The 20,971-nt window shown below is 38.1% G+C and overlaps 1 long non-coding RNA gene across 2 annotated transcripts in view; it reads left to right on the plus strand.

Moving 5' to 3' along the window:
- The first annotated feature begins 19,433 nt into the window (after positions 1-19,433).
- The window catches only part of LOC147380189 (uncharacterized), a 144,430-nt gene continuing 142,892 nt past the window's right edge, over positions 19,434-20,971 (plus strand). Inside the window, exon 1 of one of the 2 annotated variants that reach the window (XR_015134932.1) lies at positions 19,434-19,850. This is a non-coding gene — a long non-coding RNA (uncharacterized LOC147380189). The remainder of the gene's footprint in view (positions 19,851-20,971) is intronic. The other variant, XR_015134931.1, reaches the window with a different exon arrangement.

Raw genomic sequence — 20,971 nt, forward strand, 5'->3', positions numbered from 1 at the left:
GCCCATGTTGAGATCACTAGTTCCACTGTTATTATTTCTCTGAGAACTCTGGGGCAAAAAGCTGATGGTAGTAAAAAGATTAACTTCGAAACAGGATATAAAGGGCAGGGTTTTTTTGTTTTGTTTGTTTGTTTTTTTTTTGCTTTGGTGGGCTTCCTTCAGTGCTAATTCAGTGAAGTTATACTTAGGAGTCTATACCCTCTTGACTTCAGACATTGATCTCCAATCTATACACAATTTTATCCCTTCTCTGAGCTCATCATATCATTGCTTCTGTTATTTAACTGATTAGTCATTGTTTAGGGCTGACCCTTAACATTTTTATATGGCCCAATTTTGATCACTTAGTCTGTAGGCCAAACTAGAAAATATGTTTTCTGAAGGTAGGAATGATAGGTTTTTTCTCTAAAATTTATCATTTTAAATTAGCTCAGGATTGAAAATAAAAGTGTGTGTGGCTCATTATTCTTATCTGATTGAGTTTTGACTGTAGTTTGGCCAATAGGCTCTAACTTTTGTGTTTCTCACAATTTCTTCCCTGCCACCCTGCCCCCTGCCAGTATACACTCTGTTTTTTCCTCTCAGATTTGAATCTTCATGTTTTCAGCATTAGATTTATCAACTCAGGTCTTCTGAGTATTCTGTTGATTGGCTTTGTGGAGTGGATCCCTCAGTTCTTGATGTCTGTGCCTGCCTTTCTTTCTTAGCCTTCTGCCCAATTTCCTGTCTTACAGATGCTTTTCCATTTACTTCCAGCTTATTAACAACATATTTGTTAAGATAATCATGGGGTCCACTCGCCGCCGGCTTGCGAACTCCTGCCCCTCACGGGGGCCGGGCCGCGGGGCCGGGGCAAAAAAAAAAAAAGATAATCATGGGAATAAGCATTATGAGAAATTAAATAGCCTGTAAATTAAAAAACAAACAAACATGCAAACAAACAGAATTTGCTCTCCACAGCCTTCTTATAATCTGGGGATGGAAGAACAGAAAGCTGTTTTGATTTGGAAGCAGATCTTGTCCTGAAAACACTTCTGCTGCTGTAATAAAGGTGAAAAAATCACTGAAATTTTGGAGAAAATGTTTAGTGTTTGCAGCTTAAGTTATCAAAATCATTTATAGGTCAATCATCCTGCTTTAGACATATATTACTTACACACAGTTTAAACAATATCTGTATTTGTATTAAACCTGTCATTTGACTAAAATGAAAAGTTTTAAGACATTCACTGAGAGAACCAGGGATATGTTCCATGGTGCCCACTTGTACCATGCATTTATAGGGGTAAGACGTCAAGCTATTTGACCTCCGGTCACAAATCTAAATCCCCATCCCACATAGGACTGATGAAATGACCTGCTACATAGACCTGCAATATGGTTCTAAGTTGTGCATGTCATCCTCCCAAGAAGCAAGCGTCTTCTAATTTCATGGCTGCAGTCACCATCCTCAGTGATTTTGGAGCCCAAGAAAATAAAATCTGTCACTGCTTCCACTTTTTCCTCTTCTATTTGCCAGGAAGTGATAGAGCTGGATGCCATGATCTTGGTTTTTTAATGCTGAGTTTTAAACCAACTTTTTCATTCTCCACTTTCACCCTCATCAAGAGGCCCTGTAGTTCCTTTTCACTTTTTGTCATTAGAGAGGCATCATCTGCATAGCTGAGGTTGTTTATATTTCTTCCAGCAATCTTGACTTGAGGTTGTGATTCATTCAGCTCAGCATTTCACATTATGTATTATACATAGACATTCATATTCATTTTCCAAGAATATTTTCTTCAAGCCATCTGTGTTAAAAGCCAAATCATTAGGATATTGCTTTGTGAACTGAGTGTCAGGGCAAGGGACTACTGCTGTTTGACCCTCACTTGTGTGTTTATAGTTTCTTTCCACAAAGCATGGTGGACAAGATGCTGCTGTAGTTCTAGAAGGAGGTCTTGCATAGGATCTCTATTGCTTGGCAAACACCATCCCAAGTAGGATGTTAATTGGCTAAATATTCAATCATGTCCAAGTAACCATTAGGAATACATTTAACCAAGTCACAAATTAAATGCCACCTACATTATTTTTAGCTGAAGCATAACTCTTCCTTGAAGATACCTCTGTCTGCATCTTTCAGTTTTGAAATCGCTTTCTTGCTGTAGGAAGTAGGATTGTGTTTTGTGGCTGTACCGCCTGGCTTGTGGGATCATAGTTCCCCAAGTTTCCCAATCAGGGATTGAACCCAGGTTCTTAGCAGTGAGAAAATGGAGCTCTAATCACTGGATTACTAGGAAATTTCCACCAGGAAAAGTATTTTCTAAAGTAAAATATTTTCTTCTGCTAATATTCTCAGCATTATGGTCAGTTATCTTTTGCCTTTTCATTGTCTGCTCTCTTCCTGATTTCTAGGTCAAGCCTACTCACTCACTGAAAAATTTGGCAGGGATTGAATCACATTCCTTTTCACTCAAATTCCTCACTATTCTGAACTAATATCAATAGTTCTATTAAAGTGGAATTTCCATAGCCCAGAGGCTATTCTGACTCCTTATTGTGACTGTATATATTTCTGTAGCAATTCATTACAATTTAATGGTGAAGTTTAAATCTTTTAGGGAAATCTTATTTTCATGATCTTCAGGATCTTAAAGTCATTCCTCAGTCTCCTCTATGCCCTGACTGTAGATAACAGCTACAGTGGTGGCAGAAAGTAAGTACTGGGTTTTTGTGGGGAGAGACATGGTAGAAGGGTTAGTGAAGGCTTAATCAGAGCTCAGTTTCAAAAGATCAGTAGTTCACCATGCTGGCCAGATACCCATATAGGGGGAGCTTCATCAATAAAGACATAAAGTATTAAATAGAGTGGTGAAGTATGTATGAAGGAACAATTAGAAATAGGATCAGGCATCAGTTCAGTTCAGTTCTGTTCAGTCACTCAGCCATGTCTGAGTCTTTTCAACCTCATGGACTGCAGCACACCAGGTTTCCCTGTCCATCACCAACTCCTGGAGCTTGCTTAAACTCATGTCCATCGAGTCAGTGATGCCATCCAACCATCTAGCATCATCTTTTAGGACTTGAAATAGCTGAGCTGGAATTCCATCACCTCCACTAGCTTTGTTTGTACTGATGCTTCCTAAGGCCCACTTGACTTTGGACTCCAGGATGTCTGGCTCTAGGTGAGTGACCACACCATCATGGTTATCTGGGTCATTAAGATCTTTTTTGTATGGTTCTTCTGTGTATTCTTGCCACCTCTTCTTAATATCTCCTGCTTCTGTTAGGTCCATATCATTCCTGTCCTTTATTGTGCTCATCTTTGCATGAAATGTTCCCTTGGTATTTCTAATTTTCTTGAAGAGATCTCTAGTCTTTCCCATTCTCTTGTTTTCCTCTCTTTCTTCGCATTGATCATGTAGGAAGGCTTTCTTATCTCTCCTTGCTATTTTTTGAAACTGCATTCAGATGGGTATATCTTTTCTTTTCTCCTTTGCCTTTAGCTTCTCTTCTTTTCTCAGCTATTTGTAAGGCCTCCTCAGACAACCATTTTGCCTTTTTCATTTCTTTTTCTTGGGGATGGTTTTGATTACCGCCTCCTGTACAATGTCACGAATCTCCATCCATTGTTTTTCAGGCACTCTATCAGATCTAATCCCTTGAATCTGTTTGTCACTTCCACTGTATAATTGTAAGGGATTCGATTTAGGTCAAACCTAAATGGTCTATTGGTTTTCCCTACTTTTTCAATAAGACTGAAGTTTACAATAAGGAGGGTATTTTTTTTCCCTGAACCCAGTAGGATATACTGGTCTTCTATACCAAATAATACATGCGTGCATCTTCCCTTCCCTGGCAGCAGTGCAGGGTGAAAGAGTGGTGGGGCCTCAGTCAGGGCTCTGCTGTCCCTGTCGCTGCCACCACTATGGTGGCTGCTGTAGCTGCTCCCGCCAGGACTGCACATAGAGAAAAAGATACTTAATCACCGTCTTCATAGTTGGTTTCTTCCACTCACCTGCATATGTAAAATAAGCCTCAGATATTACATTTATAAGGAATTAATTTGTAACCTCTTTATACTTCTTCTGAGTCCCCAAACTTAATTTCATCCTGTCCCTTAAAATATCCATGTTTTTTTGCTGCCACTCAGTTAACACAACTGCCATGCCTCAGGCAGCTGTTGGGCAAGAATGAGGTTGTTGCCTGATAATGGAGAACCTACTACATGCAGAATTTTGCTTTATCTTTTAGCCATCAGGAAATCATTGAAGTGATTAGAAATCCATTTTTTTAAGGGGAACTGGGAGCTTGAGTGACTGGGTAGATGGTGTTAACAATAGCTTCAGCATACTTCATTAACAACATTAAGAACGCAGTTAACTTTAACCCCTAGTGATGTTTATGGTACATTAAACAATTTCTAAGATAAAGCTATTCTGAAACAATAAACAATAATAAGGTTAAGGGAAAACTGCCTTAGTAAAATTTTACCATTCAAATAGCTGACAAGATAAAACTTTTTTCAGTTGAAAAGATCTTCTGCAAGAAAATTTAGACTTCTTCAGCTGATGTTATAACATATATACCTATTTTTTAATGTACTTGAATAATTCCTATTAAGGAATCTGTACCCCCAAAATGAAACTTTCTCCCTAATTCTTGATCAATTGCTGGAGGATTAGATCTCATCTTTAATATCTGACCTGTTTAACTATGAACCAGTAGGGGCTGACTCGTTCATGGTTTCACAGATGTAAAAATAATGATCCCTATGTTACTTTTGCCTGGAAAATCCCATGGGCGGAGGAGCCTGGTAGGCTGCAGTCCATGGGGTTGCAAAGAGTGGGACACGACTGAGCGACTTCATTTTCACTTTTCACTTTCACGCATTGGAGAAGGAAATGGCAACCCACTCCAGTGTTCTTGCCTGGAGAATCCCAGGGAGGCTGCCATCTATGGGGTCGCACAGAGTCAGACACGACTGAAACGACTTAGCAGCATGTTACCTATACAAGAAGGATTTATAGTTTTTGCTACTAAGTTTGGTGGAGGATGTTTGCTGGATCATGGATAGTCAGTCTATTATCCAGGCCTCTCCAAGTAATCTTTGCTTTGACATATATAAACAGTTCCCCTGGATTCTGTTCAACCTTAAAGGAGCTAGAGACTTTGATTTACTGTTGAAGACATCAGTTGCCTTGTGGGCACCAACAGTTTCATTTTGGTTTTTTCTGGTATCAGTTTTATAGTTTCTATAAAATAGGGGCTACCACTGTAATCGGTCTTTGGCTATCTGCTCACATGCACTGAGCATGTTTTAACACTATCAACTGAAGTCCAGTAATTGGAACAATGAAATAGTAATGATTATATTTCATTAAAGAAAAATTTAGAGAAAAGATTTGAATATGTTTCAAGCCTTCAATATATTTGATGTATGGAAACTTTTAATGGCTTGGACTTCATAATGTCTGTAACTAACTTTCAAATACCATGACATGAATTGTGCTTTAACAATCTTTATAAAAAAGACTCATGTCAGTGAGACAGACTCATGTAAGAAGAAAGAATTTAAATTGTCATATGATCCAGTTGTGCAGAAACCTGTATACCCCTAAGTCCTGGGAGAATTTGGAAATATTGCAGAGAGTCTGAGAACCCTTTTTGCACATGCTCCTCAGGCATTATTCACAAAGGAAATAAAATATCTCTAGTAGTTAGGTTTTTTTTTTTTTTTCTTTACAAATCTATGAAGATACTTTCCTCCTATAAACACAATCAGAATTTTATGAAAAAGTTAAAGGGAAACCTAAGAATGTGTGTACATATTTCAACATAAAGCATGATAGAATAATATTAAAATATACAGTTAAAATTCTGAAATCTACTGCAGAACAGAAGATTACTAGTGATAAAATATATATTAGGTTTTTGAATAGGAAAATACTAAAATGGGTCAATTCTCCCTAAATTAATCTATTAGTGCTGTGCAATTAATCCTGGTCAAATTCTTATTTTTTTTCTTAATGAAAAAATGACTCTAAAGAACATCTGTAGAAATAAACCTAAGGAAACAGGAAAATAATAGAAAAAATAAAAGCATATTTTAATAATAGTAATTGTGCTATAAAGTTTCATAAATTAAAATTTAATATGGACATAGATCAATAGTCCACTAACCTAAATGGACTAGATTACACTCAAGTATAATGGCAATTTAGTATCTTATAAATCTCATTTAAAATTAGTGAAGATAATTGGATCATTATATAAATGGTAATAAAAATAAATATGGATATTTCTTCACTATTTACACAAAATAAGTAATAGATTTAAAGGCATAGTCTGAAATCATGTAAGTATCTACAAAATCCTGGGTATATAATCTATAATCTTGGTGTGGAGAAGGCCTCTTAACCACAAATTAAACATGAAATAAGAATATATTTAACATCTACATGTCCCCAACACAAGGTAGAAAGTCTGTAAGCCTATATTTATAACACATAGTAAAGAAAAATATCAAATATATGTTCAGTTCAGTTCAGATCAGTTGCTCAGTCATGTCCGACTCTGCGATCTCATGAATTGCAGCACGCCAGTCCTTCCTGTCCATCACCAACTCCCGCAGTTCACTCAAACTCACGTCCATCGAGTAGGTGATGCCATCCAGCCATCTCATCCTCTGTCGTCCCCTTTTCCTCCTGCCCTAATCCCTCCCAGCCGCAGTCTTTTCCAATGAGTCAACTCTTCGCATGAGGTGGCCAAAGTACTGGAGTTTCAGCTTTAGCATCAGTCCTTCCAATGAACACCTAGGACTGATCTCCTTTAGGATGGACTCGTTGGATCTCCTTGCAGTCCAAGGGACTCTCAAGAGTCTTCTCCAACATCACAGTTCAAAAGCATCAATTCTTCGGCACTCAGCTTTCTTCACAGTCCAACTCTCGCATCCATACATGACCACTGGAAAAACCATAGCCTTGACTAGATGGACCTTTGTTGGCAAAGTAATGTCTCTGTTTTTGAATATGCTATCTAGGTTGGTCATAACTTTCCTTCCAAGGAGTAAGCATCTTTTAATTTCATGGCTGCAGTCACCATTTGCAGTGATTTTGGAGCCCCCCAAAATAAAGTCTGACACTGTTTCCACTGTTTCCCCATCTATTTCCCATAACTATTATAAATCAATTTGAAAAATGTGTTGAAAATTCTCTCAATAGTAAGGAAAGAGTAGGATCATTTCCATTCTCTGTTTCTTGAACTATCCTGACATTCCCATGGACATGTGATTATGGCTAGGAGAGTGTTGGGGTTAGAGCATCTTCTTATATTAGACTCAAGTGGGCATGGAAGCTTAGCTTCTTTACATATTTTCCCCACTACAGTTAAGAAATAATGAAGTCCTTCAAGTTTAATGCCATATTCTTATAATTTTTTTTTCCTATTTCTGTGTGTTGAGACACCCTTAAAAGCTCTACTTGCTATGGACTCAAACCCATGTCTACCACAAACATGAGAGAATATATTTGTGTGGAAATGCTGAACTACCTCACTGTCAGGTTTTTGCTCTTCTGGGTCATTGTGACCCCGTCTTTTATAGTACAAGAGCTGGAGAGCCACTCAGCAATTAGAAACTGACATCAACATCTATTGCTGATCAAGCAGAGGTTGAATGCAACTGCATTATGGAAGCCGCATAAATCTCCTGTTAGTCAACTTGTGCTTGCCCACCTAAGTCTGAGGAGGTTGATATGTGCTCTCTGGTTTTTTGACCCAGCACAATAGACATGATTTTTCTGTAGGAGCTTCTTTACAGAGTACATTTGGCATGAGAAATCTAGAAAAAAAAATAATTTTTGAAACCTCTCAGAATCTTGAGGGCAGCCTGATATAATTATCAGTATTAATATTTGGCCATGGCCCGATTTATTATCTACCCTAGATCATAAAAATGGCATGTATGATCTTTAATAGAGATTGGATATTATAATTCAATACTATATCAAAAACAACAAAAGAAAACATTACCAAACTCTTCTGCCACATCTCTCTCAGGGATATTTTCCATGCAGATGGGTTTATGTATCAGGAGGTGCAGTGGGTGAAAACGGAAACAGGAAAACTGGTTAATAAGTTGTTTTGTCTCTATAATGCCAAGTATCTCACCAGCCTACTTCACCAAACTTGCTGAGTCTTTCCTTACCAGAGAGATTAAACTGTCTGCTCATCTGCTTGTGATTAGAGTGTCTTAAAGACACCGACAGCTTACTTCTCCACTAGAGTGAGCTGGCATTAGCCTGCTCAAACAAACAAATCCAACCACCTAGAAAATGTCTCCTGCCAACACTTTGAAGCTCCTTGTTTTGACTTCCATAAGTATTTAAGTGAATGTGAAGAATTTAATTGGCTAAAATGGTCATGCTAATTTTGTTCTTCTCCAAAGACAGTTCACAGCAGGGGGAAAGACCTCTGCTTAATGCTGTACAATTTTCTTTCTTTTTTTTAAAAAAATTATTTAATAAATATGTGTAACAGACTACTATCTTTATAAGGGGTTTACATTTAATTTTTTTAGTAAGCAGTCTTAGTTAGTTTGTGCTGTTATAATAATAATATACCCTGGGTAGCTTACATAACAAACATGCATTCCTTATAGTTCTGGGGGCCAGGAGTCCAAGGCCAGGGTGTCAGCATGATCAGGTTTTGGTGACAATCTTCTTCCTGGTTTCCTAAAGAAACCCAACATAATACACCAAAGAGAAATATACAAATAAATGTAACATTGGTCTGTGTATGGATTTCACACTTGAGCGAAAGATTTGAGTTATAGGTTGTGAAGATCAACAGAAGAATAGTGTTAAAGGTTCTAAATGGGAAGGAAGAACACATGAAAACAACTTAAAATGACTCCAATGACTTGGAGCTAAATCTGTATTATTAGGGGAAAAAAATTTTTTTTCAAATTAAAAAAATTTGAAGCCAGCTGTATATGAAGAGAGATTCTTGATCAAGTGGAGAACTGTGATTGTGAGATAATATAAACTGGTATTACAACTTGGGACAGGAGATGCAGTTCACAGAGTAACTTAGGAAAATGCTCCTCCCTAAAGCTGTGGGAGGCAGTAAAGCATCTACAGAGTCCAGGCCATACTGGTTGAATCACAACCTGAAAATAGAGTGTGACCAAGCTCTGAGAGTGGAAAAGAAAGGTTAAAGCTGAGAAGATGCTGTAAAAGACGAATTGGTAAAATCTGATGACTTGCATGTGGGACATACAGGATTAGGGATCAAAAAAAAATATTTAGTTTATGGGCCTGAAGAACGCAGAGTTTGGGTTTGAACTCCCCCAAAACTCAGCTGGATTTTGAAAGTCTTCCAGTTCTCTGGAAGAACTATAATTGATATTTTGGAATGAATGGAATGGTTTGCATGTACTTGAGGCAAACCATAGTCCATTTTGCAATAATAAGTAGGCTGTCAGATTTATTATTGTATATAAGTGAAAAAATATTACTAGGAATAAATGTTTAGGTTTTCTGCTTTTTTTATGATGACATTTCAAGTTCTAAACCACAGTCAGCAAATATTACTTTTATATTTTCCCAGCCAGGTAACTAGTGCCCCTTTGTATAATTTTATTCCAACCGCTTTTTTAGGTTTGGCTGGTGGAAGTCTGCACTGCTACACTAATTTGAGGATTTATTAGGTTTGATTTCAAAAACAGAAGCATAACAAGATATACAGTTAAAAATTAATGGTGACAATTATCAATAAATGTATGTGTGCTTGCATGCTCAGTCGTGTCTGACTCTTTGTGACCCCAATGGACTGGCCTGCCAGGCTCCTCTGTCCATGGAATTTTCCAGACAAAAATACTGGAGTGGGTTTCCATTTCCTTCTCCAGAGGATCTTCCCAACCCGGTGATAGAACCTGGGTCTCATGCATTGGCAAGCAGATTCTTTACCACTGGTGCTACCTGGGAAACCATTAATAAATGCTTACTCCTAAACTATGGATAGATTCCTCAATTAAAATTAAATATAAGTATATTTTTTACAAGTTATTACGTGAGGAATATACTAAGGAAGAGATATATGTAGGATTTCTTCTAGAAGTTTATTCAAAACAGTACTATGGTAATACAGAGTATACTTATTTGTGTAGCTTTCTGGTAATTCTAGCATGTGCTGGGAACTGATAGTATTAAAAAGCCCTCTACCCTGGATTTTTAATATTAATCGAAGTAGTGAGCTGGTAGACATCCCTTGGCAATAATATTTGAATTATTAGATAGCAGGTTTAATTGACACTGGGATTGTCAATTCTCATGTCTTTTGTGGCATTTTCCAGGATCCAAGACAACTATCTCCAATGGGTTTCTTCTTTTAAAAAATAATTTTTTTCCTAATAATACAGATTTAGCTCCAAGCTGCCTTTTTGATCCAGACAGCATCAAACAGCAGTGATTTAAGAGCATACTCCGGACCCAAACTGCCTGTACAGTATTTATATCATGGCCTGCTCTTTGATGTATTAACTTGCATCAGTTACTCATAATCCTATTATACTTCCATTTTCTTAGTTGTGCAATAGGCAAAATCGTGGTAACTACCTCACAGGATTTAGAAAATAAATTAATATCTTAGTTTTGGCCTTGTAGCATGTGGAGCATGAGGGAAGGTTTAAGAGGCTATCCTTTTCTGTGTTTCCAGCCTAGGGTGATAAAAGTGAGAGAAAAAGGCAACAGTTGTTAACAAAGTAGGTAAAATAATGCTATATCATGTTTACCAATCTGGGTTCTACATCACAGCAAGGAACATGGAAATAAAGCAAGTCTCTTGAGAGGCATGTTTATTGGGAATTACCTGGAAGCGTTATAATAAGGAACAGCCACAGAAAAGAGAAAGAAGAGAGAAATCATATTCATGGATCCTCATCTGTAATCCCATCAGTCAAAGTTTGTCTTAGTGCAGAGCTGGTTCTCATGCAATGCAATTTGAGTTGTCATCCAGTCCTTGGTGTTTTCTCAAGGAATCCTGCAGCAAGGTTCATCTGAGTCTTACAGTGGAAGAGACTTGGCACAAGGAAGACTTGATGAGAGGGAGGCCATCAGAGAAATCTGAGATGTCCAGGGTGTCTGAAGGCAATGGCACCCCACTCCAGTACTCTTGCCTGGAAAATCCCATGGATGGAAGAGCCTGGTAGGCTACAGTCCATGGGGTCGCTAAGAGTCGGACACGACTGAGCGACTTCACTTTCACTTTTCACTTTCATGCATTGGAGAATGAAATGGCAACCCACTCCAGTGTTCTTGCCTGGAGAATCCCAGGGACGGGGGAGCCTGGTGGGCTGCCGTCTCTGGGGTCACACAGAGTCAGACACGACTGAAGCGACTTAGCAGTAGAAGAGTACCCAAGGATGGTAAATATGTGTTAACTATTACTACTCTGAGACCAGCTACAGAGAATGTAAAATAAGAATGAGGCTTGGAAATAAAAGGTTGTGCTTGATAGTGGTTTTAATGAGATTCTAATTGTCCCAAGTTTGTCTCTGATGTCTTTTATTTGGCTGCTCTCGGTCCTCATTGCTACACAGGCTTTTCTCTAGTTCCAGTGCATGGTCTTCAGTAGTTGCAGTGGGTGGGCTCAGTAGTTGTGGTTCCCCGGCTCTAGGGCACAGGCTCAATAGTTGTGGCTCATGGGCTTAGTTGCTCCACAGCATGTGGGATATTCCAGGACCAGGGATCAAACTTGTATCTCCTGCATTGGAAGGTGGATTCTTTACCACTGAGCCACCAGGGAAGTGCTGTCTCTGGTGTCTTGTGTTAAATTGAGACATAATTAAAACTCTCTTTAAAGATTAAAAATCCAGAGGGACCTAGAAATGGTCAATGTTTTCAACTTTCCCCCCCACCGCCCCCCGCAAGACATATATAGCAATTTCAGACCAGGCTCAGCTCTAATTTGGATGATGGTCAATGTACTCAGGGATGCTGACCACAGAGGGGAAGACACTTGTTCCTCCATGGTTTTGGAGTAGATGCTAGAAAAATAAATAGGGAATGGTATTTGACTTTCTCTCTGGAAGTCTCTGTTTAGTACTTTATCTTTGACTCCAGGGCTTCCCTGGTGGCTCAGACAATAAAGAATCTGCCTTCAATGTAGAAGACCCAGCTTTAATCCCTGAGTTTCAGGAAGATCCTCTGGAGAAGGGAGTGGTGACCCATTCTAGTGTTTTTGCCTGGAGAATTCCATGGACAGAGGAGCCTGGTGGGCTACAGTCCATGGGGTCCCAAAGAGTTGGATATGACTGAGTGACTTTCACTTCCATGTCACTTTGACTTCAAGGCTTGTGAGTTTGGAGGAGGAATTCTCTAAACAAAACTGGAGTCATGGAATGTGTCATGAAGGACAAACAGCTACAACTTTGGGGAGCAAAACTTAGAAGGTTTCTAGTAAATGTGGTTCTGCCCAGAATCTCACAGACGGACCAGACCAGTGCCCCAGTGTGAGGATTATCTGGTGAAAGCTATAACGTGCTTCAAGAAAAAAGTAAATAAAAGCACAAATATTAAAGCATAAAGATTATCTGTGTCCACCCAGTGGCACCTCTTATTTATTTTATCCCCATCCTCATTCAAGTCGTCAAAGGTTTTACCAAACTATTGCAGTATAATGTTTTCAAACTTCATGTGTCAGTGACATTCTGTAAATGTGCAATGCAATTTCAGACTTCCTGTGTAAATCTGAGTCATCTAGATGCTGACATAACAAAATTTCTTCTCTGGAATTTTAGCTGCTTTTCAAAAAAAAAGATTAACAAAGAAAATTGTTATGTTTCATTCTAGTTAATATCACTAAAATGGAAGAAACTCAGTGTATCAGGCTTGACTGTTTGCATGTTAAGTGGGATTCCCTCTTTAAAGAAATTTTTGCATCGTCAAGGGATTAAACTGGCAGCTCTCTGCTGTTCTCATACAGACCACAGAATTTGCCCCTCCTTCTTGGTGTCTGATGGAGATTTATGCCAGATGCTTAGAATAAAGGACAGGATTTCAAAATCTTACAGTCAGCATTAGGGGGAGAGTGGATTGCAGGAGAAAAAAATGGATTGTTTCAGTATTCTGAAATACTTGAAAGCTTGGGAATGTGTGGTGTTAACATATACATTATCTAACACACAAGACATAGATACCATCAAATAAAAATTCAGAAAACTTATTTGGTCAGGGTGGGTTTTCTCCTTGTCACATTGTTTTCTTGACTTCAGGAAAATGTGGGTGGATTTTGAGACGTTTGTCACAAAAACTCCAAATTTTGTTTTATGAGTGCTTCACTAAAATAAACATAGATGAGATTACCAAGAAACAATCACTACTCAAAGTTTAGGATCTGTATACTCCGAATGTATAATTCCTATTTTTTTTAACACATGGATAATGTAAAGGAAAATTGCTGTGACTTTTTTCTTTATGTTATGTCTTTCAAGATTTAAATATTGCTACACATAATATTTGCGTGTAGACATTTTACTGTATCATATCTATGATTTAGTTATTCATACCCAGGTTAATTAAAATAAATTTGACCCTAAAAATCTCATGATATTTTTACTTTATTCACATTCCTTGGAATATTTTATTAATTATACCCAGTCTACATCTATTTTTGCTAAAGTATAAAACTTTTTATCCACACTACCAGACCCTAGGGCTGAAGGGTAAACAAATTGATTTTTAAATTATGAAGTCTTATTCTTGAAATAATTACACCTGAGATTAGATTCCAGGAGTAAGGGTTTGGCATGCAGGACTATTTGAACCAGCCATTTGATTCTGTCAATTATCTAAAATTTTACATGATTCTCTGTTTCCCTGTTAAAGATTATATTTCTTCAAATATCACTTTATCCATTCTATTAATGTTGTAAGCTCTAACTAAACAATATATAGTAGAAGAACTTCATCACAGTTCAGTTCAGTTGCTCAGTCGGGTCCGAATCTTTGCGACCCCAGGAATTGTGGCACACTAGGCCTCCCTGACCATCACCAACGCCCGCAGTTCACTCAAACTCACATCCATCGAGTCGGTGATGCCATCCAGCCATCTCATCCTCTGTCGTCCCCTTTTCTTCCTGCCCCCAATCCCTCCCAGCAGCAGAGTCTTTTCCAATGAGTCAACTCTTCGCATAAGGTGGCCAAAGTACTGGAGTTTTAGCTTCAGCATCATTCCTTCCAAAGAACACCCAGGACTAATCTCCTTTAAAAGGTACTGGTTAGATCTCCTTGCAGTCCAAGGGACTCTCAAGAGCCTTCTCCAACACCACAGTCCAAAAGCATCAATTCTTCGGCGCTCAGCTTTCTTCACAGTCCCACTCTCACTGTGACCACTGGAAAAACCATAGCATTGACTAGACTGACCTTTGTTGGCAAAGTAATGTCTCTGCTTTTGAATATGCTATCTAGGTTGGGCATAAGTTTCCTTCCAAGGAGTAAGCGTCTTTTAATTTCATGGCTGCAGTCACCATCTGCAGTGATTTTGGAGCCCCCAAAATAAAGTCTGACACTGTTTCCACTGTTTCCCCATCTATTTCCCATGAAGTGATGGGACCAGATGCCATGATCTTTGTTTTCTGAGTGTTGAGCTTTAAGCCAACTTTTTCACTCTCCACTTTCACTTTCATCAAGAGGCTTTTTAGTTCCTCTTCACTTCACCGCCATAAAGGTGGTGTCATCTGCATATCTGAAGTGATTGATATTTCTCCCGGCAATCTTGATTCCAGCTTGTGTTTCTTCCAGCCCAGCGTTTCTCATAATGTACTCTGCATAGAAGTTAAATAAGCAGGGTGACAATATACAGCCTTGACATACTCCTTTTCTTATTTGGAACCAGTCTGTTGTTCCATGTCCAGTTCTAACTGTTGCTTCCTGACCTGCATATAGGTTTCTCAAGAGGCAGGTCAGGTGGTCTGGTATTCCCATCTCTTTCAGAATTTTCCACAGTTTATTGTGATCCACACAGTCAAAGGCTTTGGCATAGTCAATAAAGCAGAAATAGATGTTTTTGTGGAACTCTCTTGCTTTTTCGATAATCCAGCAGATGTTGGCAATTTGATCTCTGGTTCCTCTGCCTTTTCTAAAACCAGCTTGAACATCTGGAAGTTCATGGTTCACATATTGCTGAAGCCTGGCTTGGAGAATTTTGAGCATTACTTTACTAGCGTGTGAGATGAGTGCAATTGTGTGGTAGTTTGAGCATTCTTTGGCATTGCCTTTCTTTGGGGTTGGAATGAAAACTGACCTTTTCCAATCCAGTAAAAGTTTATATATGTATATATATATATATATATATATATATATATATATATATACACACACACATATACCTGCCTGAGTGCTCAGTTGCTCAGGTGTGTCCAGGTCTTTGCCACCCACGGACTGTAGCCTGCCAGGCTCCTCTGTCCATGGGATATCCCAGGCAAGAATACTGAAGTGGGTTGCCATTTCCTAGGGCAGAAGAGGATGAGATGGTTAGATGGCATGATTGACCCAATGGACATGAATCTGAGTAAGCTCCGGGAGATAGTGAAGGACAAGGGAGCCTGGTGTGCTGCAGTCCATGCAGCAGCAGAGTCAGACAGGATTAAGTGACTGAACAACAACAGCGACAACTCAAGGGCATCTTTCAGACCAGGAATCAAGCAGATGTGTCAGTTGAGTCTCCTGCATTGGCAAGCAGATTCTTTACCATTGCACCACCTTGGGAAGCCCAAACACACACACACACACACACACACACACACACATATGTCCAAATAGCAAATTTTTAAATTTTGCAGAAATTCATTACTAAATTTTTAGAGAATGTTGATAATATTTACACTGCTAGAGCTGTAAGTTGCTAATTATATGAAAGGAGAGAGTTGTAGGACTGCAACTTTTAGAGCGAATCTCTTCAAATATATATATTCACACTCACTCTTGATTTAAGGTGAAAAAATGGCTCCAAGGTTTTTTATAAATGTCACCATTGAAATATATTAGCATGATTAGCTCATGTCACTCCTCCGTCATTTCTTTCACAGTCATGTTTTATTTCTGGCTTTGTTTTTCATCTTCACAGAAAAATAAAACACATAATTTTAAAATTTCCTATTAGAAAATAATCCTAATGCAAGTGTGATTTCTGTATGCAGGACATTGGATTTAGCTCTTTAGACCATTTCTCACCGAAATCAATCTATTTACTTGTGTGTGTATGTGTGTGTACACACAAACAATATTTTCCTATTTGAAAATAGGAATGGGAATTCCTATTTGAAAACAAACTGCAGTGGAGATTAAGCTTTTAACTAAAGATCTTAGGTTCTTCTTCTGCACACATAGGAAGCTGGCCCCTTAAATTAAGCATGACTCCATGAATTGCTTCAGCCTTTGCAATATGAGCAGAAATATTTCAGAGCTGGGTGCAGTTTACCTTGTCTGTCTTCCACACTGTGCAAGCTGGATCTTTGAATGAAAATGATATGGAAAGAGTCCTTTCACAGTTTGTGACAGACATTTGATATTAAGCACACCCCACAAATAAAATAATAAACTTTTCTTGTTCAATCCACTAAGATTTGTAACCATATCAGTTACCAGATCAGTAACCATACTGTTACCGATTTCAGGTTTTCCTGATTCTCTCTCTATCTCTTCCTCATTTCTTCCTACTCAAATACTCATATGACATAAAGCATTATAGTCAATCTTCTTTTCTAAATTAATAGTGTAACATGGAGCAAAAAGACAATGGTTAATTGAAATCCAGTTAGAAAGACAACAGAGGACTTTTTTCTCTATATATTTATCTCTTATTCAAAAAAATTCAAATACTAACCCTTGTAATTCCATCCTCTCTCCAACACAATCGGTACTTCATAAGTACCCACTTCCCAATGTTTTTCACCTGATCTATTTACATAGCTGTTGTTTAGTCATGCCCAATTCTTTTGACACCCCCATGGACTGTAGACTGCAGATTCCTCTGTCCATGGGATTTCCAGGCAAGAATACCAAAATGGGCTGCCATTCCTTCTCCAGGGGATCTTCCCAACCCAGGGATCAAACCCTTATCTCCTGCATTGGTAGGTGGATTCTTTACCACTGAGCCACCAGGGAATGCATTTAAATAGATACTTAGTATAAAAAGCAGCCAAGGAGAGGCACAGAGAGAGTGAGTAACAGAGAAAACTTGCTATAGAAAAGAACTATGAAAATGACTTTAAATGGAGTGTAGTCTATAGTCAAGGATATGGTTTTCCCAGTGGTCATATATGGTTGTGAGAGCTGGAAAGTGAAGAATGCAGAAGGACAAAGAATTGATGCCTTCAAACTGAGGCACTGGAGAAGACTCCTGAAAGTCCCTTGGACAGCAGGGCAATCAAATCAGTCAGTCTTAAGGGAGATCAACCCTGAATATTCACTGCAAGGAGTGATGCTGAAGCTGAAGCTCCAGTATTTTGGTCATCTGATGCAAACAGCAGACTCATTGGAAAATTCCCTGGTGCTTGGAAAGATCAAGGGCAGAAGGAGTAGAGAGCATCACCAATGCAATGAACATGAACTTGGACAAACTCCAGGAGATGGTGAGGGACAAGGAGGCTTGGTGTGCCACAGTCCATGGGTCACAAACTGTTGGACATGACTGGGCGACTGAACAACAACAGCAACAATCTATAAAAACACTGAATCTATAAAAATACTGTTGTATAACTTAAAAAAATATAATATGATAAATCAGCCATACTTCAATAAAAAGGAAAAGAAATACGGGATAGTTATAGAAATAGTTCAAATGCTTATTGTTTTGACTCAACAATTTAAGAACTGAAATTCATAGATGTTAGGAATGTACAGGACACCTTAGATGATAGTCTTAAGGGCAGCTACTACTGATGTCCTTTGCTAAGAAAATTGGTTTGACTCACAAAAAGAAAAAAAAGCATAAATACTCTAAAATATGAAATAACATTAGTATTGTTAGTCTGATATCAGTTTTGTTACTAAATAATAAGATGAATCAATGAATAATTTCAAATTTGTCATCATCTGTCAAAATCCACGATCCAGTCTATATTTTCAGATTGGAGTTTCTAGATTTGCATTTCAAGTGTATAATTATTTCGGGCCACACCTAAAGTCATTTGAAACAGAATCCCTCAGAAGTAGTGAGACCAGTTTTGGGTAGGGTGCTTTTCAAATTGGTATCCCAGGTACTGAAAACACATTTTGATATGGCTCCCGTGATAGCATTAGAAATGAGCAGATTGGTGGCAAACATGGACTTCATTGCAAATGTTTCAAGGATTATATTATATCTTAATCCTTCCTTTAAGAGCTACTTTGCTTGTAGTTGTTATTTTTAACTCCAGGTGGCTCTAGAAACACCTACGTGCCCCAAATAAACTTAAGGGTCAAGATGGATGATACAACCAAATGGGTCAATGGATTTTACTAGATGAATATCTTTGTTAAGTCATATAATGGTAACTGGAAAGAACTTTAGAATGGAAGAGAAAAAAACTGTTTTAGTTTTTTCTTTTGAGGAGAGATCTTCTCTCCACCTTATCCCTACTCTTGTCTTGCTTTTCTTTTTTGTTTATTTGTCTTCATTTCTAAACACACCAACTGATATAAGCAATTTTAACTACTTGGTTCTGAAAAATGTCTTCTGAAGAGAACTTTGTATTATCTTCTGTGTTGTAGCAAATTGCAATTATTTAGGAACAGCTGCCGCCTGCTTCAGGCCTGCTGAGTGTCAAGGTATTCTACTCATTTGGATCTGAAGGTCACGAACTATAGGTCATTGAGTTCCTGCCATCAGGGATTCACTTGTTTTTCTTTTGTTCAGTTCACATTTTATTTTTGGTCCTTCTCTATTTTCCACTTTGATAGAGTGGAGATACCTTTTTATTATATAAAAAGATACCTTTTTAGATACCTTTTTTGATACCTAATTCCAATTTCCATTGGTGAAAAAGAGCCTTCATCTTGACTGCAACATTTAACTTTTACTTGCAGGCTTCCCTCCCCCATTTTATTTATTTCCAGAGTTTATTTTCATGGAATTATTACCCTCATAGGTAAAATTTACTTTTATGTGTGTATGCATTTAAGCATATTTGACACTTGATTTTTATAGGGTATCTTATGTATCTTCACTTTAATTAAACTTGGATGATATGAAGGCTGAAGAATTGTTTGTACCTAAGGGGGATTTAATTTCTAAAAGCATGTGTAACATTTAAATATAGTTTATTAACTTATTTTAAACATAAAAGCATAAAATTATTAGGAAATTGCTTATTGGTTCCCCAGAAGACAGACTCAGAGTGGGTGTGGAGTGTGCAGGTTATTTATGATGGAGCAACCCCAAATCAACACCTGTGGAAAGAAGGGGCTATAAGCAGAATTGGTAGAGGAGGAAGCCAAGCTGCAGGGCAGATCTACCATATCCACACCTGTGGAGAAAGGAAATGCCTTTTTCAGGATTGGACTGATGAGAAAGCCAAGCTGAGGTTCTTCTGACTTAACACATTTCAGCTGACCCTGCAGGTTAGTTTGAAACTTGAAGGCCTGTTAGAACTGCCCTGAGCTCTGTCAGGATGGCCAGAGCTTTATCCTCCTACATCCCCAGTCAGAGCATTCTGTGGGACACTCATGAGTAGGAACATGGCCTTAGGGGAAGATGACCTTGGGCAGCAGTACTGTGCATCTGAGGTGGTCCCTGAAGAATGTTGTGAAGACTATCTATTGACATAGCTCCAGTGGCCAGGATATCAAGCCCTACATTGAAGGACTATCTGGGTGCTATATCACTGGGTAAGTTTGTGTGTGTTTCATATACTATGAATACATAAATATATGTTTATTTTTATTGAATAGATGTGAATAAGAGTGTCCTAGTGCCATTAGGAAGGTTTCCCAAACTTATCTAAAATGTGATTATTCCTTTAATATCCTCTTAATATAACCTCTTTAATTTTCTAAATCAGTAGGTTACTCAATTTGCTATTTTGCCTTTCTGTACAGTTTCAAGTGTACCAACCATCATTTATGAATTGGAAAATATGAGAATGAAAAATAAAAGCCCTTAGAAAAATATTTTAAGTGAGAAAAGGAAATTAAACCCCAAGTAGAGTTATGTACAAATAACTTCACTGAACATGTATTTGATTGCATTAAAGATGACTTTCTCTATTAGTGGCTAGCCCCCACAAGGGGCTTCCCTTGTGGCTCAGCTGGTAAAGAATCTGCCTGCAATGTGAAAGACTTGGGTTCCACCCCTAGGTTGGGAAGATCCCCTGGAGAAGGGAAAGGCTGCCCATTCTAGTATTCTGGCCTGGAGAATTCCATGGACTGTATAGTCCATGGGGTTGCAAAGAGTTGGACGTCACTGAGCAACTTTCACTTAGCATCACTTAATGGCTAGCAGTCATTGACTATTAAAAAGAAACAGAGGTATATTAAAAACTGAGAAAATAATACAAACTCTGATCCAATGGCAAATATATTTGTTATGGCTATATATCTAATATTTTTGGTGGGAAAATGTAAAAGAACATGAGATGAGAAGAATCTAAAATTGAATTTTGTGCTTGGGCAAACAATGGCTCCTAAAGAGTATTTACAAGAAATAGGTTACACAGAAGAGTCAAATAATGGTAGGTGTAAAGAGGAACAGAACAGCAAGGTGTGTTTTAAAATGTTTCCATCTGATTCATCCTGCTCCAACTCTAAACTCTATGGGGCTTCTTCTCCCTCTAGGGGAGAGGAAGGGTCAACAGAACTAATAGCCTAGAGAAAGGTACTGGGAAAGAAAGGGCAAAAAGTAGATAAGGGAATAAGAGTATAGAAAAAAACAGAAATATGAAAAGAGACAAGAAAAGAGAATCATTCATCAACAAAATTTTCAAAAATGGAAAAGAGAAAATTGGAAAAAA

Source organism: Bos grunniens, chromosome 1, assembly GCF_055505025.1.
Source record: "Bos grunniens cultivar Pamir isolate PY7600 chromosome 1, Bosgru_T2T1.0, whole genome shotgun sequence".
Lineage (NCBI taxonomy): Eukaryota > Metazoa > Chordata > Mammalia > Artiodactyla > Bovidae > Bos > Bos grunniens.